We start from the raw sequence: 23,721 nt of genomic DNA, 5'->3' as shown, positions 1-23,721 counted from the left end.
TTTTTGTCTTTTATGAGTCATTTTAGGTCAGTATATTACTTAATAATAACAAGAGGTTTGTTTTAAGGTACCATGGCCTGCACTGAACACATGCTTTCCCTTTACTGTGTGCAGAGGGTGCAGACCTTTAAATATCTGGAAGTGCAGCTGGATAACAAATTGGACTGGACTGCCAATACTGATGCTCTATGTAAGAAAGCTCAGAGCAGACTATACTTTCTGAGAAGGTTGGTATCCTTCAACATCTGCAGTAAGATGCTGCAGATGTTCTACCAGACGGTTGTGGTGAGTGCCCTCTTCTACGTGGTGGTGTGCTGGGGTGGCAGCATAAAGATGAAAGACGCCTCACGCCTGGACAAACTTGTTAAGAAGGCAGGCTCCATTGTAGGATTAAAGTTGGACAGTTTAACATCTGTGGCAGAGCGACGGGCACTAAACAAACTCCTGTCAATCATGAAGAATCCACTGCATCCACTGAACAGTGTCATCTCCAGGCAGAGGAGTAGCTTCAGTGACAGACTTTTGTCACTGTCCTGCTCCACTGACAGACTGAGGAGATCGTTCCTCCCCACACTATGCGACTCCCCACGGGAGTATGCAAACATTAATTTTATTTCAATTTTTTTAATTTTTATTAGTATTTAATGCAATATTGTTTCTTTGTATTAATACTGCTGCTGGATTATGTGAATTTCCCTTGGGATTAATAAAGTATCTATTATCTATCTATCTATCTATCTATCTATCTATCTATCTGTCTATCTATCTATCTATTGGGATTAATAAAGTATCTATCTATCTATCTATCTATCTATCTACATATGAATTGCATGCGCAAAGTGGCTCTGAGGCTAAGGATCTGCACTGGTATCCCGAAGGTTGCTGGTTCGAATCCCTGTCACTGCCAAAAGAGATCCTACTCTGTGTGGTATAGCGGGTCCACAGCTCATGTCAAAGGGCCATTTTTAAAACAGATAATCACCACACTCGTGGCTTAGCGAGGGGGCATGGTGATGTGTGGCTGAAGTGGTTCCTGGGGTGATTTGTGGTGCGGGTGAGTCTCACTTATGTGCACAGGTGAGGAGTCGTCAGCATCTGTAATTGTTCCCGGGAGCTGCTGATTGCCACCGGTGAATCACGTCCCCGTCATAAATAGAAGCACGAGGTGGCTAGGAGGAGAAGAAAAAAGGAAGGAAAAAGAAAGACAGAGGTTGCAGGAAGCAGCATGGAAACAGAGAGCCGGTGCGAGCGAGCGAAGGCTCGCAGGCAGGCAGCTGGACAGTTGAGCCCTAGCAAGGGTGTTTGGCCAACACCTAGGGCAGTTGGAAGTGGTCGTTCCCGCTGAACATTTTATGGAGGAACGGGAGAGACCGGTAGTTGGACGGCTGGCCACTGTGATCTGTGGCCAGCTTGTCATCCCGGCCAATACCCCCACGCCGCCAGATGGAGCTCTCCCTGCAGCATGGAGGTGCCCCCGGATACCAGCAGGGAATCATGGACAATGGTGTTTTCCTCTTCAGCCCTGCTGGATACCACAGGGGCCAACAGAGGACGCTGCAGGGAGGCCCAGAGAGTCACATGTGCCCTATAACCCGGAAGTACGTCATAGGTAAAGCGACAACGGAAGTGACGTACTTCCTGGATGAAGAAGAGGACTTTTTATCTGACCCGAAAGTGATGAGGAGTCACATGGACTGAAGGATGAGCAACACTTCTGGGTCAGGGACTATAAAAGACTGAGATGGGTGGAAGGGTGGCAACGCGTCTGGGAGTGGTGGTTTATTGAGAATTGATTATTTAATGAGTATTGTGGAGTGGAGGGTGTTTTGTGCACTGTTGTTTATTAATAAACTATTGGACTTTTCCCTGGTGTCTGACGTATTGTCCGAGGGTTCAAGGGAGCGATAGCGCCCTCTATCTGTCACACTGCGTAAGGCCTAAAAGGCAGCGGGAGTCGAGAGGCTTGGGCGGTGAATTCCCTGACGTGAGCGTCCTGGTCGTTAGGGAAGCCAAGTCTCAATTTGGAAAGCGCAACCGAAGCCAGGGATCGGGAAGCCTCCAGATCAGTAGAGTGGAAAGAAGGGCAGCTGCTGGTAGGGCGACTCTCCTGTTGAGAAGCCTGATGGGAGAAGCAGGGGAGCCGCCAGGTAAAAGACACTGGGCTTTGGATTTTTTTTTTTTAAGGACTGCTTCCAGCATTGTTTTAACCTCGTCGGCGTTTTAAAGGATTGTTTTTTCTTCTGTGTTTGTTTTTAACTTCCGCTTCACAACTGTTTTTATGGATTATTCATTTAATGATTTGAAGCACTGCACTTTATTTAATTTGGACTTTGTTTTATTGTTGTCGATTTTAAATAAAAGTACTTTGCACTTTTGGACCACTGCCTTGCTCTATTTGTTGTGCCTCACTGCCGAGCTCATCGGTAACATTACCAACAGTGACGGGTTCAAGGGCTCCCAGAAGCAAGATGGGAGCATGGAGCAGAACCCACATCGTCACACTCTGTTGGGCCCTTGAACAAGGCCCTCAACCCTCAATTGCTCCAGGGGCGCTGTACAATGGCTAACCCCGAGCTCTGACCCCAAGGTGTATGCGAAAATGAACAAATTCCTAGTATGAGAAATTGTATAAGGCGAAATAAAGAACAAAAAAAAGACCTAGGTGGGGACATTTGTTTTTGCCAGCTCCCTGTATTGGGGCCTCTTCACCTGAAGCCAGCAGGTAGCCCTATAAGCCTGGCTAAAGTCAAGGTTGCCTCTGCTGGGCAGACAAGGTAGGTTTCTGGCCTGCTCCTTAGCTTGTTTTTGTAGGACCCTGATCTTAGTTTGCTTTGGAGGAATCTCCTGTGAACTCTGGCCCCGGCACAGACAGACGGACAACATATTTTCACCCAACACACCGTTTATTAACACTATGTACAATATTTACAGTTCCGATGTCAAAGTCACGTGCACTCACACCCCAGTGCTTCTCGCACTGAATCCCCCAAGTCCAGGGCCCACAGTCTCTGTGCCTTTGCTCTGGCCGCCTCTTGCCTTCTCTCGAGCTCCGTCCTACTGCCTCCCGACTTCCACCAATGACTGGAGGGAGGCGGCCCCTTTTATGGGAACCCGGATGGGCTCCAGCTGCTCCCCGGCAATTAGCACTAGCCAGACCCCTGTGTGGCAGAAGTGCCGGCGGCGCACCCGGAAGCCGTCCGGGTGTCCCCTGTCGTCTTCCCCCCGGCACTTCCTGGTGTGGCGGAAGTGCCGGGCTCCCGGGATAATTAGGCACTGGGCGCGCCTGGCGGTGGCCACGGGTCCCTACAGGGCTGGGCTTCTAAGCCCCCTACCCGAGGCCTCCTGCATAACCAGGACGTACGCCCCCTCTCGGTCTGGAGGAGGCACACACCCTCCTTTGGTCCTCCAAGGCGTCCCGGCGCGACCACACGGGATAAACCGGCATCGGGGCGCCGCCTGGCGGTGGCCACGGGTCCCTACAGGGCTGGGCTTCCAAGCCCTCTACCCGCGGCCCCCAACAGAACCAGGACGGACACCCCCTCGCGGTCTGGAGGAGGCACCAGCCCTCCTCACGTCCTCCTGGGCGTCCCGGCCGGGCTCCAGCCCTGGCCGGGGACCACACTCCCTATATCATGGCTCTATCCCTGTGTAAAGTCTCCAGGTTTGAGTTACCCGTGCGCTCATCTTATACAATAAAGTATAAGAGACTTTGCTTTTACAACCGACTATGCAGAGCTTTAATCCCAGTAGTATTGCCACATCAAGAAACTGTGGGGAACTGAGTTTCTTTGGGGCAAAACACACATTCAGACATGAAGCCATTTGTCTTTCCCGTAGTGTTGCCATTAATCTTCATAGCAGTTCAACAAAGCTCAGTATGCTGTGCTGTAACTCAGAATTTTGAAGTGTCACAGAGCTTTTCTCATTTTATCCGCACTCTGCAGAGTATTTTACAACACATTGCAAAAAAACAAATAAATTAAAAGAAAATTAGGACCAAACTGTGATGCAGGTAGCTAATGAATTGCTCAAATTTTTACTCTTCTTGGCAGCCTCAGTTGAAGCGGCAACTTAACAGTCCCATTTTTAGCGTTTCCTCTATTTTTGCAATATTTGTTCTAAACAAATGTGACTTCTTTAAGGCTACACCCACACTGCCGGTAAAAGTGACTCTATTCTGATTTTACATCAGATCTCTTCTTTTGCTTTGACTATTCAAATTAATTTTGTAAGTGAGCTAAAGCTGATATACAGTCATGTGAAAACGTAAGCACAGCCCATGGAAATTGTTAATACTTTCAACATATTTGAACAGGCGAAAATCAGATCTTACTGCAAAACAGGGCCTATACAGATAAAGGAGATACACTTGAATAAAAACACCAGGAAAATGTGCCTATTCAATCATTTATTCAACAAAAGTAAACAAACAACTCTGTCTTTGATTTGTCTGTCCACAGCATATTGTTCCGGAAGGTCCGGTCTTTGCCTAGATGTTCATTGGCAAACTATGTTGTTGCTCGAATGTTCTTTATAGACAGCAAAGGCAGAAGGAGAAACACCACTGTCTGCAAAACTCCACTAATCTGGGCTTTATGACAAGAGTGGCCAGATGACACCTGAAAGCCCACTTGGTCAGGTCAGGTTAGGGAGCATGCACTGGCACAGTGTGTGGCTGCACCAACCACATGATAAAACAGCTAAGGGGGTCCTGATTGGCAACCTCCCAGGCAGACAAGTGGTCCAGTCCCACCATCTGGAAATGACCCTGTCTATCTGCCACAGCCAGGTGTTACATGGGCGTCCCCTTGACCTGGTCCATACACTCGGGTCCTCAACAATGAGAATCCTGCTAGCCGGATCACCCACGGGGAATGGCTTCACATGGCTGTAGTGCCGTAACTTGACGCTCCCTCACAATGCAGGTATGCCTCATTCGGGACTCCGTGAGCAACACAAAGTCAAACCAGCGGTACCCAAGGATTCTCCGAAGAGACACAGGAGTTCAGTCTTTGCCTCAGGTCACTAGATAGCGATACAAGACAGGAAGCACCAGGACTCTTCTTCCTTTTGCAGGGATATCAGGAGCGCCACACACCCCTTTCCAGTGACCTCATGACCCCCCCATGCTCTCCCAATCCATCTACTGACTTCATAGGAAGAGTCACCAGAGACATGAAAGTCACTGCTGAGCAGAGGTGGGTAATAACGAGTTACATTTACAAGAGAAACCTTTTAAAAAAATTGTACTTCTAAAAGTAGTTTTACTGCACCATACGTTTTACTTTGTAGCAGTAGGGGGCGCTATCGCTCCCTTGAACCCTCAGGTACCACGCCAAACACCAGGTAAAAGTGCTACAATAATTATTTTTATTATTATAATTATGTGCACCAAGCACCCTCCACTCTACACTATTCATAAATAAACACAATCTCTATATATAATCTTCATTTGGATCTTGATCTTTGTCTGCGAATGGATTAGAAGAAGAAGCACTAGATGGCAGTAGAGAGACAGCTAAAACATAGGCATTGCATTAAGAATCTCCTCCAGGCTTATACTACTGAAGACTGTAGTACGCCAGTCACACCTCAAAACACAGACATTCAAACTAAACAAATTGCTGTGCTTTAAATTAACTAAAGAGATCTTCATTTAGATCTTGATCTTTGTTTGTCCGCGAATTCCACGCATGCGTAGACCACCGTCCAGTTTAGTACGGTGTTGTTACTCACGGATGTCAACAATGTGCAGGAATAACGAAAGGGGTGGTGGACAGTGTTACACTGGTTAGCTCCTGAGGCCTGATTAGAGAATGAGATTGCCGAAGATAAAAGGTACGTGCCTACGTAACATATGAATGAAAGAAAGACCGTGGGTAAAATGAATGACAACGTAACAGCACGTTCCGGAAATTAATATTGTTACGCTAGCCGATGAGTGCTGCGCGTCTCACAGTTGTACCGTGGCTTGCTCACATGTCAGTGAAGTGATCCCTATTTATGCTTTAAAGAGCCTGGATACCTATGTGTCCCCCTTTTATAACCATTGCTCCGTGTATACTGCCTTACTCTTTGGATTGCCACAAAGTAACCTGCGAGATTGGAGAAAGGTTGAGAAGACATCGTGAGAGGAAACGACAGCGTCGTGAAAACGAGATGGACTGTGAACGGACAGAAGCAGAAATGCTCCCACACCACCACATAATTACGATTCGGACAGTGATTCAGAGTAGGCCGGTCCTATCGAATCAATGTCCAAGGGTTTTCTTTTGTAATTTTGTTTTCCTTATAAAAAATCATAATGCTGTGCGACGAAGGGCCCAGTTCACGACTGGCAGCCGCGTTTAAACAGGGAGCCCTTCACAGACAACTTTAACACGCGCAACGTAGTTGGGTGTACATGGCTAGTAGATTAATAATAATAACAATAACCAATCCTCTGACTCCCAGACGCGTTGCCCTTCTACCACCCAGCTCAGCTCGCCGTCTGGGAGCTCCCACAGTCCTTTTATATTCCCTGACCCGGAAGTGTTCCCAATCCCCAGTTCATGTGATCCTGTATCACTTCCGGGTCAGCCCGTCGCTCTTCCTTTGATGAACTTCCAGGTTATAGGGCACAAATAAGTCTTCGGTCCTCCCTGCAGCTCCTGTGGTATCCAGCAGGGTCGTGTATAAAAACTACATAGTCAATGACTCCCTGATGGTCTTTGGGGCACCTCCATACTGCAGGGAGGGCTCCATCTGGCGGCTTGAGGGACTTGGCCGGGATAAACTGCCAGACATAGTCCACAACTTTTACTTGAGTACATTTGTGAAGAAGAAACGCTACTCTTACTCCGCTACATTGGGCAACACTCGACTCGTTACTTTTTTCCATTTATACATTAAACTATATTTTTGCAAGAGAGAAGTTGCCAGTGGATCTACTGCATGAACGTTTCACCAATCAGACATAGCCATGTAGTCACATGACCACACACAAACTTCCTGAGTCTTGCAGCCTGTGAGCGACTTTTTAGTCATGCGGGGCTCCTGTTCACTGCTAAACGGTCACAGCTTCACTGTAAGAACCAGATTGTCATTCCCAAGCCTGCCTTTCATGTCTTTTAACCCCATGTCTTTTCTTTGATTCCCCCTTCTTTTTTGTGCCTACCCGTATATATACACTCCCATCTCTGTGGGCCGAAGGAAGCCAATAAATCAATTGAGAATGATCGGACCCGCACATGCAGGTGCAACTCGCTCCAACTACCTCATTAACTCCCTGCAGTCGTGCAATTGTGCCCATGGAGAGTGACACGGCTTTATGGATTTAAAACTGGACTTTTGTTTTTTTTTGAAGCAGCGGACCTGCTACACCACAAAGTGCATATGCAGTATTATACTGTCAGTGTACAGGATATCTCGTCACTGTCAGTAGTTTGCACTGTTCATGTTACCTACTGTAGGTATCGGCTTCAAAAGCTTTGTTGTGAAAAACTGAGATTTGGAACTTTGTGTTATTTGTGCATCTTTATTTTGTAAAGATGCGATTTATTTTTACTCATTTTTTTTTTTATTTCATTATTTGGAAATGGCAGAATTTGCACATTATTTTATATTTTTGTCTGTCTTATTACATCCATCCATCCATTATCCAACCCGCTATATCCTAACTACAGGGTCATGGAGGTCTGTTGGAGCCAATCCCAGCCAACAGAGGGTGCAAGGCTGTATTATTACAGCATTTCTAAAAAATAAATCATTTATTATGTTTAAACAGTTACTCAGTACTTGAGTAGTCTTTTCACCAAGTACTTTTTTACTCTTACTTGAGTAATTTTTTGGTGGACTACTTTTTACTTCTACTTGAGTCATATTATTTTGAAGTAGCGCTACTCTTACTTGAGTACAATTTTTGGCTACTCTACCCACCTCTGCTGCTGCGGTAAGTAAACCTCTCGACGAGGTCGACACTCTCTCTGCAGACAGACACACTGCTGATGGCCGTGCCTAAGGGGTCATTAAAGGCCTGGATCTTTGGTTTTTATCACGACACTCACAAGCCCAGACACTCAGACTCTTTACTCAGTCTCTCGAGAGCCCAGATCAGAACCTCCTCTGACTCAGCGAAGATCACAGCATTGTCAGCAAAATCAAGATCAGTGAATCTTTCTTCACCAACAGATGCCCCACAGCTGCTGGACCCCACGACCTTACCCAACACACACAGTCCATGCAAGCATTGAACTGAGTAGGAGCAGAAAAGACCTCTGATGAACCCCAGAATCAAATGGGAAAAACACAGAGGTTCTGCCTTCACTCTGCACTGCACTCACAGTACCAGTGTACAGGCCAGCCATGACATCCAGCAACCTTGAGGGGATCCCATGGACCCTCGGGATGCCCCAGAGGGCAGCTCAATCAACTGAACACTTCGAACACTTAACGAAAGACTTGGTGTTTGCTAAAAGACTCCTAAAGGAACCTCAGACTATGAGAAACCAGACTCTCTGGTCTGATAAAACCAAGATTGAACTGTTTGGCCTCACTTCCTGTCCTGTCTGGAGGAAACCAGGCACTGGCACCATTCATCACCTGCGCAATACCTTTTCAATGCAAAAGCATGGTAGTGGCAGCATCAGGGACCAGACAGCTAGTCAGGGTTAAGGAAAAGATGAACGGAGGAAAGTACAAGGATACCCTTAATGAAAACGGAGTGTTCTGGACCTCAGACAGGGTCAAAGGATCACCTAACAACATGACACGACACTCTTAAGGACAGCTCTGTGAAAGTCCTTGAGTGGACCAGTCAGAAGCCTGTGAAAGTCCTTGAGTGGACCCGTCAGAAGCCAGACTTCCACCCAATTGAACGTCAACGGAGTGACTTTAAAATAGCTGCCCACTGATGGCCCACATCCAGCCTGACAGAGTTTGAGAGGATCTGCAGAGAAGAATGTTGGAAAGTCCCCAAATCCAGCTGTGTAAAGCTTGTCATGTCAAACCCAAGAAAGACTTCAGGCAATGAAGTACTGAATAAAGGGTCTGAACACTTGTGTCAGATGGATATTTACAATTTTCTATTTTAAATACACTTGTAAAAATTCCTAAAAACCTTTTTTTTTTGCTTTGTCATTCTGGGCTATGGAGTACTGCTTTATGATGGGAAAAATAACTTCAATCATTTTAGCAAAAAGGCTGAAATATAAAAATGCGAAACACATCTGGCAATGAAGACCACCGATGACGGTAAAGTGTCCTGCTATGTCCAGCTAATGTACGTTTCCTTTAAGACCCTGACCAGAATTAGCGAATCAAAGGTGCAACGACACACCCAATGTTACGATTAAGGTATCCGGACTGAAAGTGCGTTGTCACAATCAATGATGTGATTTAGCGGTCATTTTTCCACTTTTCTAAGGGAGATCTTTGCTAGAAAATATGTAGTTTAAACAAGACTTCTGTTATATAAGTGATAAATACCATAACACGTCTTTAGAACTCACCTGACATCCCCGGCCAGCTCTCAGCCACACACGCACTTCGCAGCGCGCTCCTCCCACCTATCCTCGCCTCTTCCGGCGCGCCGTTGCTATAGTGACGGCGTCCGCGCTCCTGCTGTTCCAGTTTGGTGGAAAGCAAAGCTGAGCTCTCGAGAGGATTTAAAATACCGGCGTCAAGCTTCCGTGACAAACTGGGGAAAAACTATCAAGAAAGTATATACAGTACCTTGACCGTCACGAAAAAGTGTAGATACCGGCGAATTATGTTATGAAGTGAAGACTGGAAGTCGCGTGAGCTCGTAAGTCTGTTTACGGATTGGGTTGCTGTGGATCTTTTGTGTTACTCTGGAACTCTAAAAAAAGAAAAAAAAAAGCATAGATAAAGCAAATCTATTTACTTACTTTCTTAAATTGTTCAAAAGCCTTTTTTAAGAAGTAGGGAGAAGTACTGCTCAGATTAAATAGGCTGAAATTACACAAATCTCCAGGAGGAGTTTTTTTTTACCCTCGAGTTCTTGAGGAGAATAGCGAATACAGATATAAATCACTGATGTATATTTTTAGGAAGTTACTGCACTCTGGGGAAATTCTGTAGGACTGGAAAATGGCAGATATTATTAAAAAAGGGTGACCGTGCAGATCCAAGCGACTGTAGGCCAGTAAGTTTAACGTGCGTCACAGGAAAATTAATGGAAGGAATTATTAAGGATAAGATTGAGCAACACATGGCAAGGACAGGAGTGTCAGTGAACAGTCAGCAGGGGGTCAGAAGAGGGAGGTCGTGTTTTACTAACATGCTGGAATTCTATGAGGAAGCAGCAAAAGGTTATGATCATAGTGGAACATATGCAATTATTTATCTGGACTTTCAGAAAGTAATTGATCAGGTGCCACATGAGAGGTAGCAGTTCAGGGTTTGGTGTGTAGATGGGTGTTGAATTGGCTCAGATACAGAAAACTGAGGATGTTGGTGTCAGGAACCAAATCAGAATTAGCTGATGTTAAGAATGGTGCTCCACCGCGGTCAGTGCTAGGGCCGCTGCTATTTTTAATATATATATATATAAGGTGGTCCAGATCTAATTATGCAATTTTCATTATGCTATAACTTCTTAAGTTTATTACATAAAAAATCACCCATAAAAATCCTGGACCATCAGGAAGTGTGTGAACAGACAATATGAAAAATCATCTTCATGCCAAACTGGAATCGTCCCCGCATAATCAAAAGTCATCCAGATGATCTGGATGTGCATAATTAAGTCTTGACCACCCTGTGTATGTATATGTGTGTATATATATATATATATATATATATATATATATATATATATATATATATATATATATATATATATATATACGGACTTGGAAAGCGTACTGGCTTGGACTGATTTGTGGCAGATGAAGTTTAATGTATTTAAATGTAAAGTATTACACTTAGGAAATAAAAATGTAAGGTTTGAATACACAATGGGGAGGTGTGAAAATTGAGAGTACACCTTATGAGAAGGATTTAGGAATCGTAGTGGACTCTAAGCTATTGACATCCAGACAGTGTTCAGAAGACATTAAGAAGGTAACAGAGTGTCAGGTTATATAGCGCCTTGATGTGTGGAGTACAAGTCCAAGGAGGTTATGCTGAAGCTTTATAACACACTGGTGAGGCCTCATCTGGAGTCCTGTATGCAGTATTGATCTCCAGGCTACAAAAAGGACAGAGCAGCATTTGAAAAAGTGCAGAGAAGAGCGACTAGGCTGATTCAGGGCTACAGGGGATGAGTTATGAAGAAAGATTAAAAGAGCTACGCCTTTACAGTTTTAGCAAAGGGAGTTTAAGAGGTGACATGACTGAAGTGTTTTAAATTATGGAATGAATTAGTCCAGTGGATCGAGACTGTTATTTTAAAATGAGTTAATCAGGAACACGGAGACACAGTTGGAAACTTGTGAAGGGTAAATTTCTCACAAACATTAGGAAATTTTTATTTAGACGGAGAACCATAGACACTTGAAATATTTGACCAAGTGTGGTAGACAGTAAGACTTTAGGGACTTTCAAAACTAGACTTGATGTTTTTTTAGAAAAATTAAATGGATAGGACTGGCAAGTTTTGTTGGGCTGAATGGCCTGTTTAGTCTGGAAACTTGATCGGTGAGCGCTTCTGAAATTAGTCTGATATACTGCCTTAAATACAGTAGGATGCAAAAGTTTGGGCAACCTTGTTAATAGTCATTATTTTCCTGTATAAATTGTTGGTTGTTACGATAAAAAATGTCAGTAAAATATATCATACAGGAGACGCACACAGTGATATTTGAGAAGTGAAATGAAGTTTATTGGATTTACAGAAAGTGTGCAATAATTGTTCAAACAAAATCAGGCAGGTGCATAAATTTGGGCACCACAAAAAAGAAATGAAATCAATATTTAGTACATCCGCCTTTTGCAGAAATTCCAGCCTCTAAACGCTTCCTGTAGGTTCCAATGAGAGTCTGGATTGTGGTTGAAGGTATTTTGGACCATTCCTCTTTACAAAACATCTCTAGTTCATTCAGGTTTGATGGCTTCCGAGCATGGACAGCTCTCTTTAACTCACACCACAGATTTTCAATTATATTCAGGTCTGGGGACTGAGATGGCCATTCCAGAACGTTGTACTTGTTCCTCTGCATGAATGCCTTAGTGGATTTTGAGCAGTGTTTCGGGTCGTTGTCTTGTTGAAAGATCCAGCCCCGGCGCAGCTTCAGCTTTGTCACTGATTCCTGGACATTGGTCTCCAGAATCTGCTGATACTGAGTGGAATCCATGCGTCCCTCAACTTTGACAAGATTCCCAGTCCCTGCACTGGCCACACAGCCCCACAGCATGATGGAACCACCACCATATTTTACTGTAGGTAGCAGGTGTTTTTCTTGGAATGCTGTGTTCTTTTTCCTCCATGCATAACGCCCCTTGTTATGCCCAAATAACTCCATTTTAGTTTCATCAGTCCACAGCACCTTATTCCAAAATGAAGCTGGCTTGTCCAAATGTGCTTGAGCAGACCTCAAGCGGCTCTGTTTGTGCTTCCTCTGCATCACTCTCGCATACAGCATCTCCTTGTGTAAAGTGCTGAATGGTTGAACGATGCACAGTGACTCCATCTGCTGCAAGATGATGTTGTAGGTCTTTGGTGCTGGTCTGTGGGTTGACTCTGACTGTTCTCACCATTCGTCGCTTCTGTCTATCCGAAATCTTTCTTGGTCTGCCACTTCGAGCCTTAACTTGAACTGAGCCTGTGGTCTTCCATTTCCTCAATATGTTCCTAACTGTGGAAACAGACAGCTTAAATCTCTGGGACAGCTTTCTGTATCCTTCCACTAAACCATGATAGTGAACAATCTTTGTCTTCAGGTCATTTGAGAGTTGTTTTGTGACCCCCATGTTGCTACTCTTCAGAGAAAATTTAAGGAGGAGGGAAACTTACAATTGACCCCCTTAAATACTCGGATTCACCTGTGTATGTAGGTCAGGGGTCACTGAGCTTACCAAGCCAATTGGAGTTCCAATAATTAGTTCTAAAAGTTTTGGGAATCAATAAAATGACAACGGTGCCCAAATTTATGCACCTGCCTGATTTTGTTTGAACAATTATTGCACACTTTCTGTAAATCCAATAAACTTCATTTCACTTCTCAAATATCACTGTGTGTGTCTCCTATATGATATATTTAACTGACAGTTTTTATTGTAACAACCAATGATTTATACAGGAAAATAATGACTATTAACAAGGTTGCCCAAACTTTTGCATCCCACTGTATAATCAGCTCAATTACATCTGCATACACTGCCCTATCAATCCATCCATCCTTTCCCAATACATCTGTTAAATAAATGAGGCAAATTTACTTACTGTCTTGACCTGTTCAGTTACCTGTCTGTCTGTCTGTCTTTTTAAATGTATAGTCAGGAATCATGATCAGTGAGTGCTTACAAGCTCTCAAATTAGTCAATGATTTGGTGTCTCTCATATAAACAGCTGTGTTTTTAAAATATAATTCCTCATTGTTCTCAAGAACATACAATCACAAGACAGTATACAATACAATCAATCAGCAACCAGAGATAACCATGTTAAATCAAAACAAATTTTTATATATTTCTATTGTCCTCTTTGCCTTTTTGCTTTTCAGCCTACTTAATGAGTTTAAATACTACTGAAGGTCAGTTCTAACAGTAATAATCCGAGGAAGACATGTTAGCCCATTTAGCTTTGTGTATATAAAATTTCCCATTTGGGGGCCCCAGGGTGTGCCATGCACCAGCCACTTTGCGTCTCTGCCACTCGTGTTGTGAAGGGGGTGGGCAAACGCATGCTTTGGAGATGCGGACATATCACCTGCTTGCTTTCTGCTCCTCCTGCCATGCTGTGTGTTCTGCTTCTTGCGCTGCGCGTCAATCATTTCAAAGCCTGTACAGCAGCTGTCCTCGCTCCACTCGCTTAACCAACCCCCCATTCGCATCTCTTCCGCTCGCGTTGTGATAGGGAGGGATGGCTGAACGAAGCTAAGGAAATGCGGAATGATCAGCTACTGTCTTTCTGCTGCTGAGCTGCGTGTTCTGCTTGTCGCGCTGCGCGTCGATCATTTAAAACCCTGCACAGCAGCTGTCCTTTGGTTTCACTGCTTTGTCTTGCGGGACGTCAAAGTGTCTCTCATGGGACGTCCGGGCTGATTATTACTTTCCTTATTTTCTGAATTTGCACACAGATTATTATTGTTCTCTTGTGCATCATTTTTGGGCTTCTTTTCTCTCCAACACTTTAGTGTCTTTTTTTGACTCACTGCTTTTTCTTCTTAACTTAGTCGTTCACGTGCCATCTAGAATGTATAACATTTTTAAGAGCTGGGAGCACATGAAGTGTGTCTGCCAAAAGCATTACAACAACTGCGAGGTTAGATGTCCATGAAGTTGTTTCAAATTGTTTGTAAGTAGGGCGTGACGTGCAAAAGTCACCGTCTCACGGGTCTTGCTTCCTAAGGTCATAATGTCTAGTCTCGCGTGACGTCAAAGTGTCTCTCCAAGAAGATCACGTCTCGACCCAAGGTTTTTTTATATAATAGATAGATATAGTCCGGAATCATGATTGGTGATATTTTACAAGTTTGCAGATTAGTCCATAATATAGTGCCTTTCATATAATCTGCTAAGTTTTTAAAATGAAATTGTTTATTGATACTTAAAAGAAAATGCAATCATGAGACAATATACAATACAATCCATCAGCATCCAGAGATAACCATGTTAAATCAAATTCAATTTTGTACATATTTTGATTGTCTTCTGTGCCTGTTTATTTTTCAGCCTAATTAATGAATTTAAATTCTGCTGAAGCTTAGTTCTGACCATAATAAACAATGGAAGATTGTTAGCCCATTTAACTTTGTGTATTTAAAAGGTCCCAATCTACATTACCAAATTAATAATGTACTAGGGGGCTTTGCCCATGCTCGCTTTGCTCGACCACCTCCACTCTCCATAACCGGGCCACGGTACGAGCCTGTGCCCCCTGTTTGCTTCACTGTCCCACCAGTTAACTCCTCACCCCCCTCCCAAAACCGGGGCACGGTACGAGCCAGCCACTTCGTGTCTCTGCTGCTCACGTTGTGAGGGGAAGGTGGGGAGGGCTGAACGCACGCTAAGGAGATGAGGTTGGATCAGCTGCTGGCTTGCTCCTGCCTAGCTGCATATTCTGCTTGTTGCGCTCCGAGTCAATCATTTATAAGCCTGTACAGCAGCTGTCCTTTTGTCTCACTAACTTGTCTCCCGGGACGTTAAAGTGTCTCCGAGAAAATCACGTATCGTCTCCTTCCAAGCCTTCCAAGATTTTTTTTTAATAATAGAGAGATATAATTTCTTTAGGCATGTTATTCCTCACATAACACAATATGTGGTCAACACTTTTTAAATTTAGCAGCAACCATAAGAGCCCCAGACAATTTTGAATTTTCACCAAAAGAGATTGGGTAAATGCAGATAGCAAATAAATGTAAGATAGTTTCCATTCCATTACCTCAAAACCTACAAAGTTCACTCTGACCCTGCTTAGATCTGGTCAAGGTTAGCTTAATGGGAAACATTTTATGTACAATTGTATGTGTGATTTCTTTGACCTTATTTGTCAGGCTGTAGTGATGTGGGGTTGTCCATACCAGGGCTGTGGAGTCGGAGTCGGAGTCGAGGAGTCGGAATCGGAGACAATTTTGGGTACCTGGAGTCGGAGTCGGCAAAAGTTAACCGACTCACTCCTACTAAATTTAAATGGGAATTAAAAAAGTAAGTTGAAATGTCCCAATTCACAAACAGTCATAATGAACTACTTCTCTGCTGTAAGAATAAAGCCCAATGCATGCAGTGCATAATGTTACCACAAAACGAACATGTCAAGTAAGCATGAAGCATGCTTTTTATTGACTGTATGCGTCACTATATGGGATGTAATGCACAGGTAAGGTGCGGCACCACTTTCCATTGTGTCGTTTTCCACTGTTACAGGGAACTGTGAACCTAGCCTAAAGCCCCCCATACATTTACAGATGCACTGCCGATTTTTCGGCCGTTCAACGAGTCATCACGCGTCAAACGCCTGAAAATCATCTGGTGTGTTCTCAGCTCCGCTGGCTCCCCTTCGCTATGCGCGCAGTGAAGGGGCCGAAGGAGCCGAGAACACAGATCTCCCTACCTGTCTCCAGCAGAGGCTCGTTCTGCTGATCAGCTGGCCGGTGAGTGACACAATGCACTAAACTTCCGGCTGGCTGACAGAGGAGACATCACATTACTTTGGATGGGGGCGGTGGTCGAGATTTTCGGCATGCTGGATCTGCCTGTCCTTGTGGACACTGGCAATCTGCGGCCGCCAATCAATTGTGTTTGTCTTTAATCTGGCATTATAGTGGAGTGTTGGCTTCCTAGCCAGTAGTTCTGTGGTGATATGACATGTATGTTGCCTTCCTTTCCTTCAATGGATGTAGAAAATACATTAGCATAGTATATACATACAGGGGAGTCGGAGTCGGAAGATTTAGAAACTGAGGAGTCGGAGCATTTATCTACCGACTCCACAGCCCTGGTCCATACAGTTTCCCAATCAATGTTTTCAAATTTTGCCTTCCAGAAGGAAATGCATGAAGGCATTACACAAGAGTTAAGACACTTAAAAGACCAGAGAGACCAAAGAGAATGGCCACTGAGCGTCTCGCGGGGACCTTAAACATGAGACTTTGTGCCAAGAGATTGACCCAGGGCCATCTTGCGATGACGTAGAACATGAGATTCTTGCAAGACACACCATACTTACAATCAAATAAGAGCACGGGCAGCAACACACTCAGTCTTGTAAACTAAAGCTTTGTGCACACACAGATACAGGTTTCCAGCGCATATAAAGCGCCCCCCTTCACAATGCGAGCAGCATTATATAAGTCCTGTGAGAAAGAGATGTAACTACGCCCTGGGCCGGAAATAAAGGACAAGTATTGTTTTTACAAAAGTTTTTAAAGTAAAAGTGAAAATAATGCATATGTAACAATTCCCATGAAAATAACAATCTCTTTAAATTGTATATCCGGTAAACCAAACACAAGGGTGGGCAAGCGAAACAAGCATGGGGTGGAGCCCCCTAGTTATTATCCTTCTATATAAAAGCAGTCGGGTGTCCTTCCGTCCCGTGAGTGCTACGCAGGCGCGGTGTTTCACACACGCCCCGAACATTTTGCAATGCACGGTGGGATTTGTAGTTTCGTTTTTCCAGGTAAAAGATGATTTTCTACTCCAGACTGTGTGATATCTTCTTCTTCTTTCTTACTATATAAAAGCGGTCGGGATTGTCCTTCCGTCCCGTGCGTGGAAAGCGAAGGTATTCCGCTTATCACAGACTTACTACTTGCAGCTTGCGGCACGAAGTTTACATGATGTGAGCAGAGTTCTGGTGCTCCCATCGTTCCCTTGCTTTTGTGCGCGATGCGCTGGAAAAATAGACAAAATGATGTCTCTAGAAATAATTAATGTTGATGGAGTACAAATGCCTCACCGCGTAGTAAATATCAGGGGGTTCAAAAGGGCGACCTCAATATAGAAAAAAAAGTTTAAATTTCATCATAAAAATAACAGAAACTATGAGTATTAAAGTAATACCGCTCAAATGCAATATAACCAAATGAATGAGTTTGTATAAAGTATCAAATTGATCTACATATTGAATTGCCTTAAGAAGTGGTCAACTTAAAAGTCGGTCGCCTTAAAAGGCGGGTCAGCCTAGTTATTATTATTAACTGCTGGGGACAAAGCAGCAGTACACACCATACAGGGTACAAGTCTGGTGGGGTCTCATTTAATCACACAGGACCAGCTTAGAGTCACTTAACCTGCTCACCTCACAAATCCAAAGAAAATTGGTGAACCGAATGAAAACCAAGCTAGATACTAAAAGAATGTGCAAGTTGAATTTGAACCCAGGGATTCTCTAGATCTGTGAGGCTTTAACATCAACCATAATCACACACACTGCAGCTGTCAATAGTACCTATTTAGAGTGACCAACTGGAAATTTTCAATTTGCCCAACGCATGGCAGCATGGGTGTGTGCATGAATGTGTGGTACCCGTTAAGGTTTGGTTCCCCCTACCCAACCTAATACTACCTACCAGGATAGGCACCTACTCTCAGAGACCCATAACTGAATGGGCAATGTAGAGAAATGGAAAGAACCAATCAGACTGCATCTTTTGGGATATGCTAATGAGGGGACACATGCTTTCATATGAGGGTTTGAAAAATGAAAGCATGGTTTTTTTAAAGATGATTTTTATTTTAAGCTCCAGATTATTTTATTATCATATTTTAGTTCAGTTGGAATTTGAAAACAAAAATATATATAATTGAAGTGATTTTTTTATAAAACATAATGATGCTTACCCTTTATTAATGTGTCCAATGGAACTTGCCAATGTATTTCTGTACACATGCATGAAATTAGACAGTAAGATGGCATCTAGTGTCCTGCCAACTTAGCACCTGGTTTTGATGTCTTTCAATTACAGTGTCTTGTTTATTTGCAGTGGGTTGATGGCCTTTCATTTTATTCTTCAATTCATCAGGTAATTTGGCCTTTTATTGAGTTTATTTTACAAAATACATTTTTTTTATTTATGCAAATTGCTTTCCCAGATTACTTTGTGTTACTAGTATTGAGGATTTTTAGTTTAATCAGCGACCCTGAATTCTCCACATATAAGTAAGTACAGGTGATGGAGAAGAGCCCCAGAGCTCCATCCCATCCAGGATCTGTTTCTTCTTTGGATCCATGGCTTATGGGATAATATCTGCTTCTGTGCAACTCTAAATTGCACATATCTCTTTAATAAGTTCACACAGGAAGGATTATTTAGCCATCATGATGATAATACATTTTATTTATTGGGCACCTTTCTTAACACTCAAGGTCACCTTACAATGAAATTAAACAACATTAGTAAAATAAAAACAAAGAGAATGATAAATCAAAAAGCAATAATTAGCAAACAAACAAAGATAACAGGCAGTAACAGTGCAAAATTCACAATTGGTATGCCAGTTTGAAAAGATAAGTTTTGAAGACACACTTTTAAAATGTGATAGTGAATCGAGCTGATGAATATGAGAGAGAAGAGAATTCCCGAGTTGAGGAGCACAAGGAGAGACGCTCGAGCTCCCATAGCACCGAGTCTGACATGAGGTACAGAAAGTCGAGCTGCAGAGGAGGATCTCAGTGAGCGGGAGGATTGCCAGTCTGGAGGAGATGAGTGAGGTTCAGAACGGTATTTAGTATTGTATTCTGTAGTGAACATGGAGTCAGTGAAGCTGAGAGAGAATCTGTGTGATATATTCAGTGGATTCAGAACAGCAGGTTATTATCCTGGCAGCAGAATTTGGAAGAAGTTGTAAGCGATGGATACTTTTTTGTGGGATGCCAGATAGAATTGCATTACAGTAATCTATACATGAGGTGACTCAGGCATTAACCGGTACTTCAGTACTGTGTTGCGTAAGAACAGGACGAGGCCTAGAAATGTTTCAGAGATGGAAGAAGGCAGTCCGAGAAACGTTACTTATATGGGAAGAAAAAAAGAGAGTACTGTCAAGAATGACGCCCAGGCTCTTCACCTGGGTAGAGAAGTTTGTGTTAATATTGTTAATTAAAATAGAAGAGTGGTTAACCTTAGAAAGTGTGGATTTAGAACCAATGAGGTTCATTGCATGCAATGAAGAGATGGAATTTGTATAAGAATAATAAAATAAATAAATAAATAAATAAAAATAATAATAAGTTTACATCTTGCCTGAAGAAGGGGCCTGAGTTGCCTCGAAAGCTTGCATATTGTAATCTTTTTAGTTAGCCAATAACAGGTGTCATTTTGCTTGGCTTTTCTCTACATTCATAATGGCTAACACGGTACAACAACCTAGTACTATAAAAAAATAATAATAATGACGGCGGGTGGTGCAGTGGGTAGCGCTGCTGCCTCGCAGTGAGGAGACCCGGGTTTGCTTCCCGGATCCTCCCTGCATGGGGTTTGCATGTTCTCCCCGTGTCTGCGTGGGGTTCCTCCCACAGTCCAAAGACATGCAGGTTAGGTGCATTGGCGATCCTAAATTGACCCTAGTGTGTACTTGGGGTGTGTGTGTGTGTGCCCTGCGGCGCCCTCTCTGGGGTTTGTTTCCTGCCTTGCACCCTGTGTTGGCTGGGATTGGCTTCAGCAGACCCCCGTGACCCTGTAGTTAGGATGTAGCGGGTTGGATAATGGATGGATGGAAATAATAATAATAATACATTTTATTTATGTAGCGCCTTTCCCATGCACAACAACAACAATAACATTTATTTCTATGGCACATTTTCAAACAAATGATGTAGCTCAAAGTGCTTTACATGATAAGGAAAGAGAAAAACAAAGACAAAATAAGAATTAAAATAAGAGAACACTAATTAACAGGGATGGCCAGGGAGGACAGAAAAAAAAAAAAAAAAAACGGCTGGAGAAAAAACAATCTGCAGGGTGTCTGAGGCCACGAGACCATTCAGTCCCATCTAGGCATTTTACCTCACATAAATGCCCTCAGTCAGTCCTCATTGTATTCAAGGTTCTCATGGAAGGACTTGATGATGATGGTCATGTGGACTTCTGGTCTTTAATCCATCAATGTAGGGACATCACGGTGCTTTGATCAGGTGGTAGTGGCGCAGGTCACCACCACAGAAAACTGGAAAAAGAACAGAAGAGAGAGTAGGGGTTATTATGTATTGCGGAGCCACCATGAATAATAATGATAATTAATTGAATAAACAAAGCATCATGAATTAACTAAAATGAAGTTATGAGAAGGCCATGTTAAAGTAATGTGTTTTCAGCAGTGTTTTAAAGAGCTCCACCGTATCAGCCTGGCGAGTTCCTATTGGCAGGCTATTCCAGATTTTAGGTGCCTAACAGCAGAAGGCCACCCGCCTCACCACTTCTTTTAAGTTTTGTTCTTAGAATTCTAAGCAGACACTCATTTGAGGATCTAAGGTTACGATTTGGAGTGTAAGGTGACAGACATTCCGATATATAAAATGGGCCAGATTATTTAAGGCTTTATAAACCATAAGCAGTATTTTCAAGTCAATCCTGAATGACACAGGTAACCAGTGTAGTGACATTAAAACTGGAGAGATGTGCTCAGATTTTCTTTTCCTAGTTCAGATTCTAGCAGCTGCATTCTGCACTCGTTGCAATCGATTGATGTATTTTTTTGGGTGGTCCTGAGAGGAGAGCGTTACAGTAATCTAGACGACTGAAAACAAAAGCGTGAACTAATTTCTCAGCCTCTCAGCGATTTAAAACTCAGGTTGCACTCAACAGTTACCCCTAAATTCTGTACCTCCTTCTTGACTTTTAATCCTAATGCATCAAGTTTATTTCTGATAACTTCATTATATTCATTATTGCCAAACACTAAAATTTCAGTTTTCTCTTTATCAAGGCACTTACATTAAAATATATTATATTTACTCTAACATTAGAGGTAAAACGCCTCTTGTAGTCAAGAAAGCTGACCAGAGGCCAGTCTTTTTTGGATAGTACAAATAACAAATCACAAAATGATTGACAATCTCTACAAGTCTTTTACTGAAATTATTTTTATTTCCTCTATTGTGATTGGGTTTAGCAATATGGGTTTAGCAATATCTCCTCTGATAGCAGGTAGCAGCTCAAGATAACGTGACCCAATGTTCCATATTTCTCTGCACAGTCTCGTGTCAGCCTCAGTTTAGGTGTCTTGAGTTATTATTGTTATAAAATACTTTTTCTTTTACATATTAGTAATTTTCTGCGGTGGGCTGGTGCCCTGCCTGGGGTTTGTTCCTGCCTTGTGCCCTGTGCTGGCTGGGATTGGCTCCAGAGGACCCCTATGACCCTGTGTTTGGATATAGCGGGTTGGACAATGACTGACTGACTATTAGTAATTTTCCACTGCAGTAACATGCACAGTCAAGCTCATTGGTGCTTTTTCAATTCTGTTTAAAACAAGCCCATGATTTGACCAATATGATGTCCTGTGACTGCATTGTTCATGCTTATGCCAATGCAATGGCTAGGTAGTTTACTTCAGCATGTATATTATGAACCTAACAATTGTCATGTGAAAAATACAGCCGTGGACATAAAACAGCCAACCCAAAATCTCCAGCTATTAAATACAAGTTTTATTTTCCCTTTTTGTATATGTCATTAAAAGCACAGCTTTTAGTAGAGATATCACAATAGATTGAAAATGTACAATAGGCAATACTTGTTCAATACCATGGGGGAAAAAACAGAAATTCCACTGAGTGCATTTTTATTAAAAGTACCTCCATTATTCAAGTGAATTAATATTGTGTCTTTTTCTGTAGTCAGTCAGTCATTGTCCAACCCGCTAACACAGGGTCACGGGGGTCTGCTGGAGCCAATCCCAGCCAGCACAGGGTGCAAGGCAGGAACAAATCCTCTGATAGGGCGCCAGCCCACCACAGGGCACACACAGCAAGCACACACACACTAGGGACAATTTAGGATCGCCAATGCACCTCACCTGCATGTCTTTGGACTGTGGGAGGAAACCCACGCAGACACGGGGAGAACATGCAAACTCCAGGCAGGGAGCGAACCCAGGTCTCCTTACGGTGAGGCAGCAGCGCAACCCACTGCGCCACCGTGCTGCCCTTTTCTGTAGTAGAATACAAAAATATATAAATACTAACAGTAACATAACCACTATTTAGTTATCAATCTAATATATAGTGCCTTTCGTATCTATCTATCTATGAATGTTATAGTGCCTTTCATATCTATCTATCTATCTATCTATCTATCTATCTATCTATCTATCTATCTATGAATGATATAGTGCCTTTCATATCTATCTATCTATCTATCTATCTATCTATCTATCTATCTATCTATCTATCTATCTATCAATGATATAGTGCCTTTCATATCTATCTATGAATGATATAGTGCCTTTCATATCCATATATCTATATATCTATCTATCTATGTATCTATCTATGAATGATATAGTGCCTTTCACATCTATCTATCTATCTATCTATGATATAGTGCCTTTCACATCTATCTATCTATCTATCTATGATATAGTGCCTTTCATATCTATCTATGAATGATATAGTGCCTTTCATATCCATCTTTTGTGACAGTAGGGGTCGCTGTTGACCCCTGAACCCTGCAGACAATATTTCCAAACACCAGGTAAAAGTCCCAATAATGAATTTATTATTAGAATTGTGTGCACAAAGCACCTCCACCTCTACAATACTCAGTAATTCACAAATAATCACAAAATAATAAACAAATCCTCCTCTCCACCCAGCAGCTCCGTCACACTCCCACCCAACTCCAGCTCTGCTGGGTTTTCCCATCGTCCTTTTACAGTCCTTGACCCGGAAGTGCTTCTGTCCTTCAGTCCATGTAATTCCATAGTACTTCCAGGTCAGATGAAAACACCTTTTTCTTCAGCCCGGAAGTACTTTATTTCTTCCATCCCCTGATGGGCTATATGGAAAATACAAATCCCTGTGCCTCCCTGCAGCGTCCCCTGCCGGCCCCCACGGTATCCAGCAGGGCTGTGAAGTAAAACTCCAACGTCCATGATGCCCTGCGGGAATTTGGGGCC

At 43.0% G+C, this 23,721-nt stretch overlaps 1 protein-coding gene across 2 annotated transcripts in view; it reads left to right on the top strand.

Moving 5' to 3' along the window:
- The first annotated feature begins 9,588 nt into the window (after positions 1–9,588).
- ttc29 (tetratricopeptide repeat domain 29) overlaps positions 9,589–23,721 on the top strand; it is a 263,802-nt gene continuing 249,669 nt past the window's right edge. For both annotated transcript variants that reach the window (XM_039750219.1, XM_039750218.1), the window contains exon 1: positions 9,589–9,784. The gene's annotated coding sequence lies outside the window, so the exon portion shown is untranslated. The remainder of the gene's footprint in view (positions 9,785–23,721) is intronic.

This window comes from Polypterus senegalus, chromosome 4 (assembly GCF_016835505.1).
Source record: "Polypterus senegalus isolate Bchr_013 chromosome 4, ASM1683550v1, whole genome shotgun sequence".
Lineage (NCBI taxonomy): Eukaryota > Metazoa > Chordata > Cladistia > Polypteriformes > Polypteridae > Polypterus > Polypterus senegalus.
This window is presented reverse-complemented; position numbering and strand designations above follow the sequence as displayed.